Source organism: Schistocerca serialis, unplaced genomic scaffold, assembly GCF_023864345.2.
Source record: "Schistocerca serialis cubense isolate TAMUIC-IGC-003099 unplaced genomic scaffold, iqSchSeri2.2 HiC_scaffold_1045, whole genome shotgun sequence".
Taxonomy (NCBI): Eukaryota; Metazoa; Arthropoda; class Insecta; order Orthoptera; family Acrididae; genus Schistocerca; species Schistocerca serialis.
Window position 1 is genome coordinate 100,001 of NW_026047234.1, and position 17,500 is coordinate 117,500.

At 57.9% G+C, this 17,500-nt stretch overlaps 2 non-coding genes and 1 pseudogene across 2 annotated transcripts; all 3 read left to right on the forward strand.

The window, feature by feature from the left end:
- The first annotated feature begins 9,228 nt into the window (after positions 1 to 9,228).
- On the forward strand, positions 9,229 to 11,137 carry LOC126430377 (small subunit ribosomal RNA). The gene has a single exon (XR_007577130.1). It is a non-coding gene; the product is annotated as a small subunit ribosomal RNA (ribosomal RNA).
- A 351-nt stretch (positions 11,138 to 11,488) lies between these two features.
- On the forward strand, positions 11,489 to 11,643 carry LOC126430358 (5.8S ribosomal RNA). The gene has a single exon (XR_007577112.1). It is a non-coding gene; the product is annotated as a 5.8S ribosomal RNA (ribosomal RNA).
- A 188-nt stretch (positions 11,644 to 11,831) lies between these two features.
- The window catches only part of LOC126430388 (large subunit ribosomal RNA), a 7,960-nt pseudogene continuing 2,291 nt past the window's right edge, over positions 11,832 to 17,500 (forward strand).

A 17,500-nucleotide genomic window follows, 5' to 3' on the forward strand; every position in this document is an offset into this window, starting at 1 on the left:
GCCCCGGCTCGGGTGGTGGCCCGTCGGGCCACTGCCCACGCCCAGCTCTCCCCGTCGCCATCGCCGTCACCGCCGCCACCACCACCACCGCCATCTTCGTCGCCTTCACCGTCGCCGTCACTGCCACCTTCGCCTGCACCATCACAGTCATTACCTCCGGCGCCGCCTGCTGCATCCGTGCCGGGACCTGCCCCTTCCCACCACCTCCCCATTGTTCCCGTCCCTCTTGTCACCACCCGCCCATCTGCCGCTGTCAAACGCCCTAGTGCCGCCCCCACTCCCTCTGCTCATAAAAAGGCTCCACCCCGCCCCCCATCCCCACCCCAAAATGCCATGGACGTCTCCCCACCAGGCCCCGCTCCCTCCTCCTCCTCCTCCTCCTCCTCCTCCTCCTCCCCACCCGGTCTCTACAAATATCTCCTGTCCCGTCCCGATCCTTCATTCCTCGAGGCCCGGAATCTCTCCCTCCTCCTCCGCCAACATTTCCCTGGCGCCCCCATCTCTCTCCTTACTCCCAGACGGGATTCCGTTCTCATCTCCTCCCCCAGCCCAACCCTCCATACTGACATCCTCTCCCGCCTCCCCATCACCCGTTTTGGCCCTAACGCCTCCCTCACCCCTGCTCCCTCCCCATCTCCTACCCGCCAACCCCAACCCCCGCGTCGCCCGCCGACCCTCACCGCCGTGATCACTCGGCTTAGTCCGTCGATCACGGAGGAGGAGGTGTTGGCGGAGCTGAAGGCCCATCCCACCCTGGAGGTGCGGGCAGTCCGCCGCATTTTTAACGCGACCGGCCCCACCCGCCTTATGCGGGTGTTCTCTGAGGACGCCCCCTCCATTGACCGTCTCCTGAAGGAGGGTGCCCTCCTCTTCAATCAGCGGTACAAAGTCGACCCCTCCCGTTCCCCCCCTCAATCCCTGCGCTGCCAGAGATGTCTGCGCTATAATGCACACACAACAGCCGAGTGCCGCGAGGCCCCCACATGCCCGCATTGTCGCCAAGCGCACTTCCTCCGGCAGTGCCCCAACCTCCAATCCCCTCCCTCCTGTAATACCTGCAGCCTCCCCCACCCTACCTACTCCCAAAAGTGTAAAGCCCGGCCCCCTCCCACCACCCCTGAGCTCACCGTCCCTGTCCGTCCCCTGGACGCCCCCACCCCTCCTGGCAATTCCCTTCGTCCCCCTCCCACTGCTGAGGACATCATCAGGTTCCTCACCATTGTCCTCCAAAACGTCCATCCCTTTCAGCGCCCCCACACCCTCCAACAGATCTCCCTCGCCGCCCGTTCCATATTCCACCTTCAAATGTACGCCACCTATTCCAATAACCAGGCCCATTTCACCTTCTCCCGCCTTGACACCCTCGTCTAAATCCTTATCATGGCACGACAGCATCGTATCCTTTTCAACAATATCCGCTCCCTTCCCGCCAACAAGAACCTTTTCCTGCACACCCTTGCTACCCACCGTGTGGATGCCTTCCTCCTCAATGAAACCTTCCTCCAACCCCACCACTCCGTCCACACCTCCCCCTATCTCCTCCACCGCTCCGATAATCCCCTCCCAGTTGCGCGTGGCGGAGTTGCCATTGGCCACCACCGCCAGCTCCCCGTTCGGCTCCAACCTCTCCTTCCCGACCCCACCGAACACCTGATCCTTAGTCTCTTCTTCCCTGGCCTTACCATTACCTGCGCCACCATCTATGTCCGCCCTAACGCCCCTCTTCCCTTCGACTTCCTCTCCCACATTGACCGTACCTTCTCCTCCTACGTGATCGCCGCCGACCTCAACATCCATAGTCGTTCCGCCGCCCAGTTACGGCGGTGGCATCGGTTCCTCTCCTCCCTTCAAGGCGACCTCATTCCCATCCCCCAGCACACCCGTCCCGAATCCAACTCCACTCCTGATGTTATCCTCTCCTCCCCCAACCTCCTTGGCCGCATAACGGTGGATGTCCTGGAACCTATTGGTAGCGACCATCTCCCTGTCCTCCTCACCGTATCGGACGGTCGTCGCCCTCGCCCCGACCCTCGTACTGATCCTCCCCCTAAGTATGTCCACGATTATTCCCGAGCCGACTGGAATGCCTACCGGGATACCCTCTCCACCCAGGTCGATAGCCACCCTCTCACTTACCACCACCCTGACGATGTCTCCCATGCCGCCTCCTTTCTCCAGCAGACCTTGTCTGAGGCCGTGGAGGCCCACGTTCCTACTGTCGCCATCCACCCTCACCGTCCTACCTTACCCCCGCAGGCCGTTCTCCTCCTCCGTGAATCCCGTCGTCTCTACCGTGCCTTCCTCCGCACGCGTGACCCGGACACACTACGACGCCACCGGCAACTCCAGCGACACGTTCGTAATTTGCTCGCGGCTAAGAAACGCCGGGACTGGCGACAGACATGCACCCGTTTGAATGAAACCCTACCAATCAACTCGTCCAAGTTCTGGTCGGCCTTCCGTCGCCTTACCGGAACTAAACCCTCCCCCTACTATCCTCTTCTCCACGATGACCACCCCTTCCCTGACGCCCTTAGTAAGGCCAATCACTTTGCCTCCTACCTCTCCGATGTTTTCTCCATCCCCGATGATCCTCAGTTCGATTACTCCCTCTTCCCGGATATCCGCGATCGAACTGACACCTCTGTCCCTCCCCTCGCTCCTGGTTTCCAGTACTTGGACAACATTACACACACGGAACTCAATACCCCTATCACTACGCAGGATCTCATTGATACACTCCGCACCAAACGCAACACCGCTCCTGGTCACGATCGTGCCACCTACCGTCACCTTCGTGAAGCTCCTGTCTCTTTCCTCTCCACCCTGGCCAGGCTCTACAATGTAGTCCTGTCCACCGGTTACTACCCCGACCTGTGGAAAACCTCCCGCATCCTCATGTTCCTTAAACCTAGCAAACCGCCGTCCGCCGTCTCCTCTTACCGTCCTATCAGCCTTACCTCGGTCTTCAGCAAGGTCCTGGAATCTATCCTCACCCGCCGCATCCATCAGCATCTCCGCCAGCACCGCCTCCTTCCCGTCACCCAGTGTGGCTTTCGGCCATCCTTCTCTTCCGACGATCTTCTCCTTCACCTCACTCATCTCCTCTCCGAACAGCTTAATTCCCGTCGCTCCGCCATCTTCCTCTCCCTTGACCTCGAACGCGCTTATGACCGTGTCTGGCATTCCGGTCTCCTCTTCAAGCTCCAAACCTTTGCCCTTCCCATTAACTACGTCCGTCTGATCGGTTCCTTTCTCTCCCGCCGTCCTTCCTATGTCACCATCCATAACACAGATTCCTACACTTTTTTTCCCTCCGCCGGTGTGCCCCAAGGCTCCGTCCTCTCCCCCCTTCTGTACCTTTTGTACACGGCGGACATGCCGCCGCCGTCACCCCCCGTCCACCTTCTCCAGTTTGCCGATGACACTGCCTTCCTTGCTCTTGCCCCCACCCTACAACGCTCCCAACGCCTTCTCCAATCCCATCTTGACCGCTTCACTGCTTGGTGCAACCAGTGGTTGCTTAAGGTCAATCCCTCCAAAACCCAGGCGATCATTGTAGGCAAAACCACCCCTTCCTTCCGCCTCCTTGATTTCTATCTCACCGTTTATGGCCGTCCTATCGCTCTCACCCCCACCCTTAAGTACCTTGGCGTCACCCTCGACCGTCGCCTCTCCTGGACTCCCCATCTCCAGACACTCCAAGCCAAGGCACGTTCCCGACTCCGTCTCCTCAAGCTCCTTTCCGGCCGTACGTGGGGTCTGGACCCCTCCACCATCCTACACACCTATAAGTCCCTCATCCGCCCTATCCTCTGTTACGCCCATCCCGCCTGGATTTCCGCCCCCCCTTCCTTTTATAAATCCCTCCAAATCCTTGAACGCCATGCTCTCCGCCTTGCCTATCGCATCCGTCTCCCCTCCCCCACGCGGATCCTGTATGATCTTATCTCCTTCCCTCACCTCCTCCTCTTCCTCGAAAGGATACGAATCCTCTACACCTCCCGTAAACTCGATCCTCCCCACCCGCTCGTCTCCCCGATCCTCTCCCACCCCCGCCCGCTGCCGCGCCTGTACTCTCATGTCCCACCTGGTCTCCATCTCTCCACCCTCCTTACCCTCTCCCAAGGTGGCTTCCGCCAGCTCCCCCTACCTGATGATGCCCTCCTCCCCTCCATCTACCCCTCCTACCAACTTTGATCCTCCCGCCCTCCTCCCGTGCTTGCTCCTCCGGGCACCCTCCCTCCCTTCTCTCCCTTTTTCCCTCCCTCCTCCTTTTCTCTCCCCTTCTCCCCCGGGCCTCCCCTCCCCTGTCCCTCTCCCTCTTGCCCCCGTCTCCCCCGCCGTTGGCATCCTTTTCTCCCCTCTCCCCCCACCTCCCCCGTGTTCCACTCTTGGCAGGTCCCCGGACTCGCACACGCTACGTGGACTTTCGCGCGCCGGCGATCGCCGCCATCAGTGTCTTGTGTGTGCCGTCATGTTTCGTGTTCAGTGTTTCCCGTCATGCTCCGTTGTTCACCAGTGCCATCGTCTTCTTCAGTGTCTGTGCGTCGTCTCAACAGTTTGCAGTGTGGTTTATCGTCAAGTGTGAACGGCTCCGTGTTTGTCTCTCTGTGTCTCCTATTTTATCGCCCACCATTTTGTGACTTTTCTGTTTTTCTCCTGTTTTTTGTGCTTCTGTCTCATTTGGCTGAAGAGCAGCGTATTGTGCTGCTGCCAGCCTGCTTATTGTATAGGCATTAAAATGACAATAAAGTAAAAAAAAAAAAAAAAAAGAGATATTTCCAATATGCGACATTCCCGCTGTCCCTATTCATGAGCTGCGAGCTGTACCACGTACAAGCTACAGACGCGATCGCATTGCTCACTGTACGGATTCTCATGCTGAGCCATCAGCTAGGAAGCGCCCCATCCATGTCGGCACCCGTGGGCGTTGCACTCGCAGTCGCAAAAAACGCTGGGCAAATATATATCTCGGAAGAGTAACGACAGTCCGAGCCTCCTGGCGTTGCACTCGCAGCCGCAAAAAAACGCTGGGCACATATATGTCTCGGAAGAGTAACGACAGTCCGAGTCTCCTGCGTGGGAAGAGTCTTTCTAGGCCCTGACCCACGGGAAGGGTGTAGCTTCCCCCATCCCGGACATTTGACGTCGTCACACTACCGGTATTGACTAATAGACTGATTGCTGATAATCATTAGCCATACACTGGGGGAAACGGCCGACAGGGGCGGCAACATAGTGGAGCCGCAGTGTCACTAATGTACAGAGATAGAACAGTTTCGACTGGAACTAGAGTAACCGTATACACGGCACTGATTAGTAATAGATGCAGAGCCATCAGAATACAGATAATATATACAACCGTCCCTATACATGCTGAAAGACTCTGCACACAATGAGAACCACACGTCAGCCAGACACTCTTATCACACACTACTCTCTTATCACACACAATATCTAACCACCAGCATGGAAGAACATCCAGTGCATCCTCTCCGCCACATGACACAATCCACACTATCATTACCAGACCGGGAGGTCCACCCAGAAAACACAATATCCCACCCTTCCGACATCCGCACATTGCTCAGCTAAGCCACGAACACCCACACATGTCCTACACAGTGGTGCACCCAACATCACAATACTGCCTCCTGTCACAGCACACAAACAATGGCAGGAATGAAAGACACAGATCTGCCACAACCATGGAATCGGAGCGCCGCCTGTCATGAGCCAAAAGTGCATCCTGACGTGACAAATCGGATAATACCGCAGGCATCCAATTACGATAATCACTATCAACGAACCTGCCGCCCCCCCCCCAATACACCTTTCCCTACAACAATGTGTATCTGAACCTACGCTATATCGTACCTTAACCTAACCTATATCGTACCTTAACCTAACCTATATCGTACCTTAACCTAACCTATATCGTACCTTAACCTAACCTATATCGTACCTTAACCTAACCTATATCGTACCTTAACCTAACCTATATCGTACCTTAACCTAACCTATATCGTACCTTAACCTAACCTATATCGTACCTTAACCTAACCTATATCGTACCTTAACCTAACCTATATCGTACCTTAACCTAACCTATATCGTGCCTTAACCTAACCTATATCGTGCCTTAACCTAACCTATATCGTGCCTTAACCTAACCTATATCGTGCCTTAACCTAACCTATATCGTGCCTTAACCTAACCTATATCGTGCCTTAACCTAACCTATATCGTGCCTTAACCTAACCTATATCGTGCCTTAACCTAACCTAATTTGTGCCTTAACCTAACCTAATTTGTGCCTTAACCTAACCTAATTTGTGCCTTAACCTAACCTAATTTGTGCCTTAACCTAACCTAATTTGTGCCTTAACCTAACCTAATTTGTGCCTTAACCTAACCTAATTTGTGCCGTAACCTAACCTAATTTGTGCCGTAACGTAACCCATGTTGTGCCGTAACGTAACCCATGTTGTGCCGTAACGTAACCCATGTTGTGCCGTAACGTAACCCATGTTGTGCCGTAACGTAACCCATGTTGTGCCGTAACGTAACCCATGTTGTGCCGTAACGTAACCCATGTTGTGCCGTAACGTAACCCATGTTGTGCCTTAACCTAACCCATGTTGTGCCTTAACCTAACCCATGTTGTGCCTTAACCTAACCCATGTTGTGCCTTAACCTAACCCATGTTGTGCCTTAACCTAACCCATGTTGTGCCTTAACCTAACCCATGTTGTGCCTTAACCTAACCCATGTTGTGCCTTAACCTAACCCATGTTGTGCCTTAACCTAACCCATGTTGTGCCTTAACCTAACCCATGTTGTGCCTTAACCTAACCCATGTTGTGCCTTAACCTAACCCATGTTGTGCCTTAACCTAACCCATGTTGTGCCTTAACCTAACCCATGTTGTGCCTTAACCTAACCCATGTTGTGCCTTAACCTAACCCATGTTGTGCCTTAACCTAACCCATGTTGTGCCTTAACCTAACCCATGTTGTGCCTTAACCTAACCCATGTTGTGCCTTAACCTAACCCATGTTGTGCCTTAACCTAACCCATGTTGTGCCTTAACCTAACCCATGTTGTGCCTTAACCTAACCCATGTTGTGCCTTAACCTAACCCATGTTGTGCCTTAACCTAACCCATGTTGTGCCTTAACCTAACCCATGTTGTGCCTTAACCTAACCCATGTTGTGCCTTAACCTAACCCATGTTGTGCCTTAACCTAACCCATGTTGTGCCTTAACCTAACCCATGTTGTGCCTTAACGTAACCCATGTTGTGCCTTAACGTAACCCATGTTGTGCCTTAACCTAACCTATAATGTGCCTTAACCTAACCTAAAGTGCGCCGTAACCTAAACTATATTGCGCCTTAACCTGACGCACGTTGTCGCTGAACCTGCTCTGTAATTGTTATGCAACCCGTTAAAGTAGTGTAGTGTTGCCTAACCGCAACCCTCGCAATATAGTTCGCTACTCGCACTGCCCGGTCCCCTGTGTATCGCGTCATGTTAAACACCTTGCAGGTGTTGCTGACTTTCCACATGCTCCTGCTATACACTGTAGTGTGGATAGCAGCAGGACGTACATGCCCCCCCCCCTTCCCCCCTGCCTTCGCAAGCTGGTCGGTGAGAAGTTTGCATGTTCAATGCCCTTCGCATGCCGACGTACTCAGCCTACGTTGTGGTACGGCCTGTCACCTGTCCGCCGATGTACGCAAAACCCACAAACTGTACTGCACATTGCTCCGTATGTACTGAATGATACATCGTGGCCCATGTGACCGTATGACGACAGCGCCTAGCAACGGCGGACCATACAGTCCAAATATTGTGCACGCAGCTACGTGTCGTCTCCCTATAAGAGCTGGATTGCAGTGTGGTACGCCATACAGACGTGTGGGAGGAACGGACGCCCTGGATGGCGATCAGCATGAGCAGTCTGTTGATGTAGTGGAGCGTGTATTCGGACGTAGTCGTCTCTTCTCACACACCGTGATAGCATGTTGCACCGCGTTCCACATCTGCGACATGCTGCAGAGGCGGGCTGACAGTCGTTCGCGCAATGGACACCGCATACGTACGGGGTCTACCTTCCACGTGTTCTCTAGGCGTGCACATGTTGTTGCGTCTATGTGGGCAGACGTAGTGTGTTGTGACACCTGACACAGGCATGCAATACTCGTTGCAAATGGCGATGGACGTGTACGTTTGCTGGTGACGTTACGCAAATGAACAACCGGTAACCCGTTGTGGTGCGGTTGTTCTCGCTAGAGGTGAATCAGTGTTGGCGACGATCGGTCGAGCTATTAACCGGTTGTTTCAGGGATACCCACCATGCCCACGAACGTGAAAGGGGACCCACCATGCCCACGAACGTGAAAGGGGATCTGGGTGTGAGGCGATACGCGGCGGTGGCTGGGTGGGACCGTCCCCGGCCGGTGAGGGGGGGCCGCCCGGCGTGCTGGCAGCGCGGTGCGTGGGCGCACGCGCTACAGCCGGCTGGTGGGGGCGGCCGGTGGCAGGCGCGCCGGCCGACGGACGCGGCAGGCGGCGCAGCTGCGCGCCGGCGCCCCCTGCTCGCGGCGCCTTGCGGCCAAAGTAGGTCCTCGCGGGCCCGGTGCGAAGCGCGGTGGCCATCTGCAGTGTGCTGGTCCGATTGAGGACTTTGTGCGCTGAGGATGCGCCGCCGCCCGGCGCTCGGCGCCGCGACGCCGTCTGCTGCTCGGTCGCCCCAGCGGTTCTCGCAGGTGGTTTGTATCGCAGCTGTGCGGACGTGTTGGCGCGTGCGCTGTGCTGGGAGAGTTCGCTTCGGCACCCAAGTAGGGCTTTTGTCCTTCTGTGGCGCTGGCGTTGGAGCTGCCGGTCACCGTAGGTGGCGCGTGTTGTCTCCCGCCGGCAATGCCACGACAGCACGCTCCCGGGCCTCTGTCGGCAGCGGCAAGCTCAGTTGGGAGCACGGGTGGTCGCACCTAAAGCGTCTACTCGCCTAACTCCGGGCGATTGCGCCTCTCTCGAACCCGACCAAGTACTTAGGACGGCGCTGCGCGCCGCCGGGACCTGAGAGGGTTTCGAGGTGTGTTGTGCAGGGGAGCTCAGCCTCCTCCTGTTTGCAGAATAATTGAGCGGACGCTTGCGTGTTCGCGCGGGCCCCCGGGACACACTCCCGGGCGGCCGGCTGCTCAGCTCTAGTTGACGCAGCTCCCTGGTTGATCCTGCCAGTAGTCATATGCTTGTCTCAAAGATTAAGCCATGCATGTCTCAGTACAAGCCGCATTAAGGTGAAACCGCGAATGGCTCATTAAATCAGTTATGGTTCCTTAGATCGTACCCACGTTACTTGGATAACTGTGGTAATTCTAGAGCTAATACATGCAAACAGAGTCCCGACCAGAGATGGAAGGGACGCTTTTATTAGATCAAAACCAATCGGTCGGCTCGTCCGGTCCGTTTGCCTTGGTGACTCTGAATAACTTAGGGCTGATCGCACGGTCCTCGTACCGGCGACGCATCTTTCAAATGTCTGCCTTATCAACTGTCGATGGTAGGTTCTGCGCCTACCATGGTTGTAACGGGTAACGGGGAATCAGGGTTCGATTCCGGAGAGGGAGCCTGAGAAACGGCTACCACATCCAAGGAAGGCAGCAGGCGCGCAAATTACCCACTCCCGGCACGGGGAGGTAGTGACGAAAAATAACGATACGGGACTCATCCGAGGCCCCGTAATCGGAATGAGTACACTTTAAATCCTTTAACGAGTATCTATTGGAGGGCAAGTCTGGTGCCAGCAGCCGCGGTAATTCCAGCTCCAATAGCGTATATTAAAGTTGTTGCGGTTAAAAAGCTCGTAGTTGGATTTGTGTCCCACGCTGTTGGTTCACCGCCCGTCGGTGTTTAACTGGCATGTATCGTGGGACGTCCTGCCGGTGGGGCGAGCCGAAGGCGTGCGACCGCCTCGTGCGTGCTCGTGCGTCCCGAGGCGGACCCCGTTGAAATCCTACCAGGGTGCTCTTTATTGAGTGTCTCGGTGGGCCGGCACGTTTACTTTGAACAAATTAGAGTGCTTAAAGCAGGCAAGCCCGCCTGAATACTGTGTGCATGGAATAATGGAATAGGACCTCGGTTCTATTTTGTTGGTTTTCGGAACCCGAGGTAATGATTAATAGGGACAGGCGGGGGCATTCGTATTGCGACGTTAGAGGTGAAATTCTTGGATCGTCGCAAGACGAACAGAAGCGAAAGCATTTGCCAAGTATGTTTTCATTAATCAAGAACGAAAGTTAGAGGTTCGAAGGCGATCAGATACCGCCCTAGTTCTAACCATAAACGATGCCAGCCAGCGATCCGCCGCAGTTCCTCCGATGACTCGGCGGGCAGCCTCCGGGAAACCAAAGCTTTTGGGTTCCGGGGGAAGTATGGTTGCAAAGCTGAAACTTAAAGGAATTGACGGAAGGGCACCACCAGGAGTGGAGCCTGCGGCTTAATTTGACTCAACACGGGAAACCTCACCAGGCCCGGACACCGGAAGGATTGACAGATTGATAGCTCTTTCTTGATTCGGTGGGTGGTGGTGCATGGCCGTTCTTAGTTGGTGGAGCGATTTGTCTGGTTAATTCCGATAACGAACGAGACTCTAGCCTGCTAACTAGTCGCGTGACATCCTTCGTGCTGTCAGCGATTACTTTTCTTCTTAGAGGGACAGGCGGCTTCTAGCCGCACGAGATTGAGCAAAAACAGGTCTGTGATGCCCTTAGATGTTCTGGGCCGCACGCGCGCTACACTGAAGGAATCAGCGTGTCTTCCTAGGCCGAAAGGTCGGGGTAACCCGCTGAACCTCCTTCGTGCTAGGGATTGGGGCTTGCAATTGTTCCCCATGAACGAGGAATTCCCAGTAAGCGCGAGTCATAAGCTCGCGTTGATTACGTCCCTGCCCTTTGTACACACCGCCCGTCGCTACTACCGATTGAATGATTTAGTGAGGTCTTCGGACTGGTACGCGGCATTGACTCTGTCGTTGCCGATGCTACCGGAAAGATGACCAAACTTGATCATTTAGAGGAAGTAAAAGTCGTAACAAGGTTTCCGTAGGTGAACCTGCGGAAGGATCATTACCGACTAGACTGCATGTCTTTCGATGTGCGTGTCGTGTCGCGCAACACGCTACCTGTACGGCTCGCAGTAGCTGTGCGCCGCGTGCGGAACCACGCGTTCGTCTCAAAACTAACGGCAATGTTGTGTGGTACGAGCGCTGAAGCGCTGGAGCGGCTGGCCTGCGGCACCTGGCGCCTGGCGCCGGTTTTGAATGACTTTCGCCCGAGTGCCTGTCCGCTCCGGTGTGGAGCCGTACGACGCCCATCGGCCGTGAGGCCGTTGGACACTGAACGCTGGAACAGGGGCCGCCACACGCCTCAGTCCCGCCTATGCAACTGTCTTGAAAGAGATAGTGGAAACTACGAAAAGATCACCCAGGACGGTGGATCACTCGGCTCGTGGGTCGATGAAGAACGCAGCAAATTGCGCGTCGACATGTGAACTGCAGGACACATGAACATCGACGTTTCGAACGCACATTGCGGTCCATGGATTCCGTTCCCGGGCCACGTCTGGCTGAGGGTCGGCTACGTATACTGAAGCGCGCGGCGTTTGCCCCGCTTCGCAGACCTGGGAGTGTCGTGGCCGCCTGTGGGGCCGGCCGCGTCTCCTTAAACGTGCGATGCGCGCCCGTCGCCTGGCGGTTCGCATACCGGTACTTACTCGGTAGCGTGCACAGCCGGCTGGCGGTGTGGCGTGCGACACCTCGTACAACGACCTCAGAGCAGGCGAGACTACCCGCTGAATTTAAGCATATTACTAAGCGGAGGAAAAGAAACTAACAAGGATTCCCCCAGTAGCGGCGAGCGAACAGGGAAGAGTCCAGCACCGAACCCCGCAGGCTGCCGCCTGTCGTGGCATGTGGTGTTTGGGAGGGTCCACTACCCCGACGCCTCGCGCCGAGCCCAAGTCCAACTTGAATGAGGCCACGGCCCGTAGAGGGTGCCAGGCCCGTAGCGGCCGGTGCGAGCGTCGGCGGGACCTCTCCTTCGAGTCGGGTTGCTTGAGAGTGCAGCTCCAAGTGGGTGGTAAACTCCATCTGAGACTAAATATGACCACGAGACCGATAGCGAACAAGTACCGTGAGGGAAAGTTGAAAAGAACTTTGAAGAGAGAGTTCAAAAGTACGTGAAACCGTTCTGGGGTAAACGTGAGAAGTCCGAAAGGTCGAACGGGTGAGATTCACGCCCATCCGGCCACTGGCCTCCGCCCTCGGCAGATGGGGCCGGCCGCCCGCGCGGAGCAATCCGCGGCGGGGTCGTGTCCGGTTGCCTTTCCACTCGCCGCGGGGTGGGGCCGTTCCGGTGTGCGGTGGGCCGCACTTCTCCCCTAGTAGGACGTCGCGACCCGCTGGGTGCCGGCCTACGGCCCGGGTGCGCAGCCTGTCCTTCCGCGGGCCTCGGTTCGCGTCTGTTGGGCAGAGCCCCGGTGTCCTGGCTGGCTGCCCGGCGGTATATCTGGAGGAGTCGATTCGCCCCTTTGGGCGCTCGGGCTCCCGGCAAGCGCGCGCGGTTCTTCCCGGATGACGGACCTACCTGGCCCGGCCCCGGACCCGCGCCGCTGTTGGCTCGGGATGCTCTCGGGCGGAATAATCGCTCCCGTCAGCGGCGCTTCAGCTTTGGACAATTTCACGACCCGTCTTGAAACACGGACCAAGGAGTCTAACATGTGCGCGAGTCATTGGGCTGTACGAAACCTAAAGGCGTAATGAAAGTGAAGGTCTCGCCTTGCGCGGGCCGAGGGAGGATGGGGCTTCCCCGCCCTTCACGGGGCGGCGGCCTCCGCACTCCCGGGGCGTCTCGTCCTCATTGCGAGGTGAGGCGCACCTAGAGCGTACACGTTGGGACCCGAAAGATGGTGAACTATGCCTGGCCAGGACGAAGTCAGGGGAAACCCTGATGGAGGTCCGTAGCGATTCTGACGTGCAAATCGATCGTCGGAGCTGGGTATAGGGGCGAAAGACTAATCGAACCATCTAGTAGCTGGTTCCCTCCGAAGTTTCCCTCAGGATAGCTGGTGCTCGTACGAGTCTCATCCGGTAAAGCGAATGATTAGAGGCCTTGGGGCCGAAACGACCTCAACCTATTCTCAAACTTTAAATGGGTGAGATCTCCGGCTTGCTTGATATGCTGAAGCCGCGAGCAAACGACTCGGATCGGAGTGCCAAGTGGGCCACTTTTGGTAAGCAGAACTGGCGCTGTGGGATGAACCAAACGCCGAGTTAAGGCGCCCGAATCGACGCTCATGGGAAACCATGAAAGGCGTTGGTTGCTTAAGACAGCAGGACGGTGGCCATGGAAGTCGGAATCCGCTAAGGAGTGTGTAACAACTCACCTGCCGAAGCAACTAGCCCTGAAAATGGATGGCGCTGAAGCGTCGTGCCTATACTCGGCCGTCAGTCTGGCAGTCATGGCCGGTCCTTGCGGCCGGCCGCGAAGCCCTGACGAGTAGGAGGGTCGCGGCGGTGGGCGCAGAAGGGTCTGGGCGTGAGCCTGCCTGGAGCCGCCGTCGGTGCAGATCTTGGTGGTAGTAGCAAATACTCCAGCGAGGCCCTGGAGGGCTGACGCGGAGAAGGGTTTCGTGTGAACAGCCGTTGCACACGAGTCAGTCGATCCTAAGCCCTAGGAGAAATCCGATGTTGATGGGGGCCGTCATAGCATGATGCACTTTGTGCTGGCCCCCGTTGGGCGAAAGGGAATCCGGTTCCTATTCCGGAACCCGGCAGCGGAACCGATACAAGTCGGGCCCCTCTTTTAGAGATGCTCGTCGGGGTAACCCAAAAGGACCCGGAGACGCCGTCGGGAGATCGGGGAAGAGTTTTCTTTTCTGCATGAGCGTTCGAGTTCCCTGGAATCCTCTAGCAGGGAGATAGGGTTTGGAACGCGAAGAGCACCGCAGTTGCGGCGGTGTCCCGATCTTCCCCTCGGACCTTGAAAATCCGGGAGAGGGCCACGTGGAGGTGTCGCGCCGGTTCGTACCCATATCCGCAGCAGGTCTCCAAGGTGAAGAGCCTCTAGTCGATAGAATAATGTAGGTAAGGGAAGTCGGCAAATTGGATCCGTAACTTCGGGATAAGGATTGGCTCTGAGGATCGGGGCGTGTCGGGCTTGGTCGGGAAGTGGGTCAGCGCTAACGTGCCGGGCCTGGGCGAGGTGAGTGCCGTAGGGGTGCCGGTAAGTGCGGGCGTTTAGCGCGGGCGTGGTCTGCTCTCGCCGTTGGTCGGCCTCGTGCTGGCCGGCGGTGCAGGATGCGCGCGCCTGCGCGGCGTTCGCGCCCCGGTGCTTCAACCTGCGTGCAGGATCCGAGCTCGGTCCCGTGCCTTGGCCTCCCACGGATCTTCCTTGCTGCGAGGCCGCGTCCGCCTTAGCGTGCTCCTCCGGGGGCGCGCGGGTGCGCGGATTCTCTTCGGCCGCCATTCAACGATCAACTCAGAACTGGCACGGACTGGGGGAATCCGACTGTCTAATTAAAACAAAGCATTGCGATGGCCCTAGCGGGTGTTGACGCAATGTGATTTCTGCCCAGTGCTCTGAATGTCAACGTGAAGAAATTCAAGCAAGCGCGGGTAAACGGCGGGAGTAACTATGACTCTCTTAAGGTGGCCAAGTGGTGGCGGTGTGGCTGCATCCGGACTTGGCTTTTCGAAGTGCGGTCTTGATGTAGTCGTGCTGCTGCTGCGAGGTGCCTTCCTTGGGTTATGGTTACAGGGAGAGTGATGCGCAATACATGGGCCTAGCCCTCTTAGCCTCTCCTCTCCTGCGGTCTTCTCCCCTTCTCGTGGGCCCGCTGATTTTCGCAGAGTGGAAGACCGCACCAGGGGCTTGGGGGGGTTACCAGCCCCCCCTCGCACTATCCCTTTTTTAGTTGGGGGCAGTATTCAGAGAAAAAGTGGTGGCCCTTCCGCTGAAGGTGCCACCCCAACTCCCCCAGCACCTAGCCGGCCAACCGGCCGTGCCGAAAATCTTGTAACTTTTGCAGCTGTATACGCCTGTAGTGAGTGCCACCGCAGCTTCACCACCAAGAACGGTCTCGGGGTCCATCGCCGCCGCCAACACCTTGCGGCCGCCAACGCGGAGATCGTCACGGAGAGGCATCGCGCGAGGTGGACGGAGGAAGAAGTCCTGTCGCTCGCCAAGGTGGAGGCCGAACTGTTCCTCGAGAGGGACGCCCGGTTCTTCTTTGTAAATCAAGAGCTCATCAGGATGTTCCCCGACCGAACGCTTGAGGCAATCAAGTGCCGTCGGCGGCAAGCTGCCCACAAGCAGCTTGTCCGCCAATTCATGGAGGCGCTTGAGATCGGTCGGGGGGAAGAGCCGGCGTCCCGCCGGGGAGCAGCGAGCCCGCTGCCAGACGCGGGCGAGGCCGCTGCGCCGCCCGTCGACGCAGCCGAGGACTTCGCGGCCGACACCACCGGGCCGCCGCCGGAGGGGCCGACTGACGCCGCCATCTGGGAGCATCTGGCGGGGCTACCCGCTTCCGCCCAGCGTTTCTCTGCCCTGGATCGTGTCATAGGTCTGGGGCGGGGCACGCCGCCCGATGTCATCCTGGGCATGCTCCCGGATGCCCTTGCGTCGGTCGGGTCCAGAGGGGAGAGATCGATCACCAGGACACAGCGGCCGCGCCAACCATCGAAGCGGCCGCCTGCTGCGCCGCCGACGCAGAAGCGCAAGCGGCGCCGCTGGGAGTACGCGAGAACGCAGGATGCCTTCCGACGGTCGCGTGCGCGTTGCGTGCGCGGCCTCTTGGATGGCACCCTGCTCCAGCCGCCACCTGCCATCCCTGGTCTGCTGGACTTCTGGGCGGACCTCTTCACAAAGAAGCCCGTCTCCACCGCGGGCTTCATTCGTGACCGCCTCCTCCCGCACTCGGAGCCTGTCGCTCTTGAGTGCCTATGGGGGCCGGTCACACATGAGGAGGTCGCCGCCGCGTTGCCGCCCAGGGGATCAGCGGCCGGGCCGGACGGCCTTACCCCAGCGGAGTTGCGGCGCCTGCCGCACGAAGTCCTGGTGAAAGTGATGAATCTCTTCCTTCTGGCCCGCGCCCTCCCGGAACGCCTGCTTCGCGCGCGGACGTCCCTTCTCCCGAAAACGGCTGCACCAACATCCCCCGCTGACTTTCGCCCCATTACGGTCTGCTCGGTGTTGGCGCGGACCTTTCACAAGGTTCTCGCGTCACGCCTGATGCGCGCTTGTGCTGTGGACGAACGTCAGCGGGCATTCATCCCTCGGGATGGGATGTTGGAAAATACTTTCATCTTGGACACTGCTCTCACCGACGCAGTTCGCTCCTGCCGCTCTGTCTTTGTGGCATCGATCGACGTTTCGAAGGCATTCGATTCGGTGGATCATGCTGCCCTTCGCCCTGTGCTGAAGGCGCATGGCCTACCGGATTGCTTTGTCGAGTACGTCGAGCGGTGCTACGAGGGCAGCACGACAGTGATAGCGGACGGCGCCGGCGTGGGCGTGTCTGTGCAGCCAGCACGGGGCGTTCGCCAGGGCGATCCCCTCTCCCCCCTCCTGTTCAACTTTGCGGTGGACTACGTTTTAGGCCAACTGCCCTCCCACATCGGAGCTCGGATCCTCGGTCGCAGAGTCAACGCTGCGGCCTTTGCAGATGACGTCTTGCTGTTTGCAGCGACCCCGAGGGGCTTGCAGTCCCTCATCGACGCAGCTACCGCAGCCCTCGCCCACCTGGGGCTGCAGATCAACGCCCGGAAGTGTTTCACCCTCGCCTTAGTCGCGTCAGGGCGCGAGAAGAAGGTGAAGGTGGACAGCAATGTCACCTTCACAGCAGGCAATACCACCATGCCTGCCCTGCGTGTGGGTGAAACCTTCCGGTACCTGGGGCTGCAATTTTCCACGGCGGGTCGCTGCGTCTTCAATCCACGTCGCCACCTGGTGGAGCAGCTTGACGTCATCTCCCGAGCTCCGCTGAAGCCGCAACAGCGCCTCCACGCTCTCACCAACGTACTTCTCCCTGGCCTGTACCACGGGCTGGCCCTCAGCCGCACCCGGGTGGGTGCATTGAAGTCGGCCGACGTCACCATCCGGGCCGCCGTCAGGAGATGGTTCCGCCTTCCGGCGGACACCCCCCTGGGATACTTCCACGCTCCTGTTGCCCAGGGGGGCCTCGGCATTCCATCTTGCCGATGGATGGGTCCGACCCTCCGTCGGTCCCGTCTCCTGGCGCTGAAGAAGATAGGGCCAGCCTGCGACGGTGCAGGCATGGATGAGGTGCAGCGTGAGATCGGGGTGCTGGAGCGCCACCTAATGTGGGAGGGCCACCTCCTCAAATCGTCAACGCAGGTTGGGGAAATGTGGGCGGCGCGCCTACACATCGCCATTGACGGTGCGGCGCTGTCATCTTCTGCCGCCGTCAGTGGC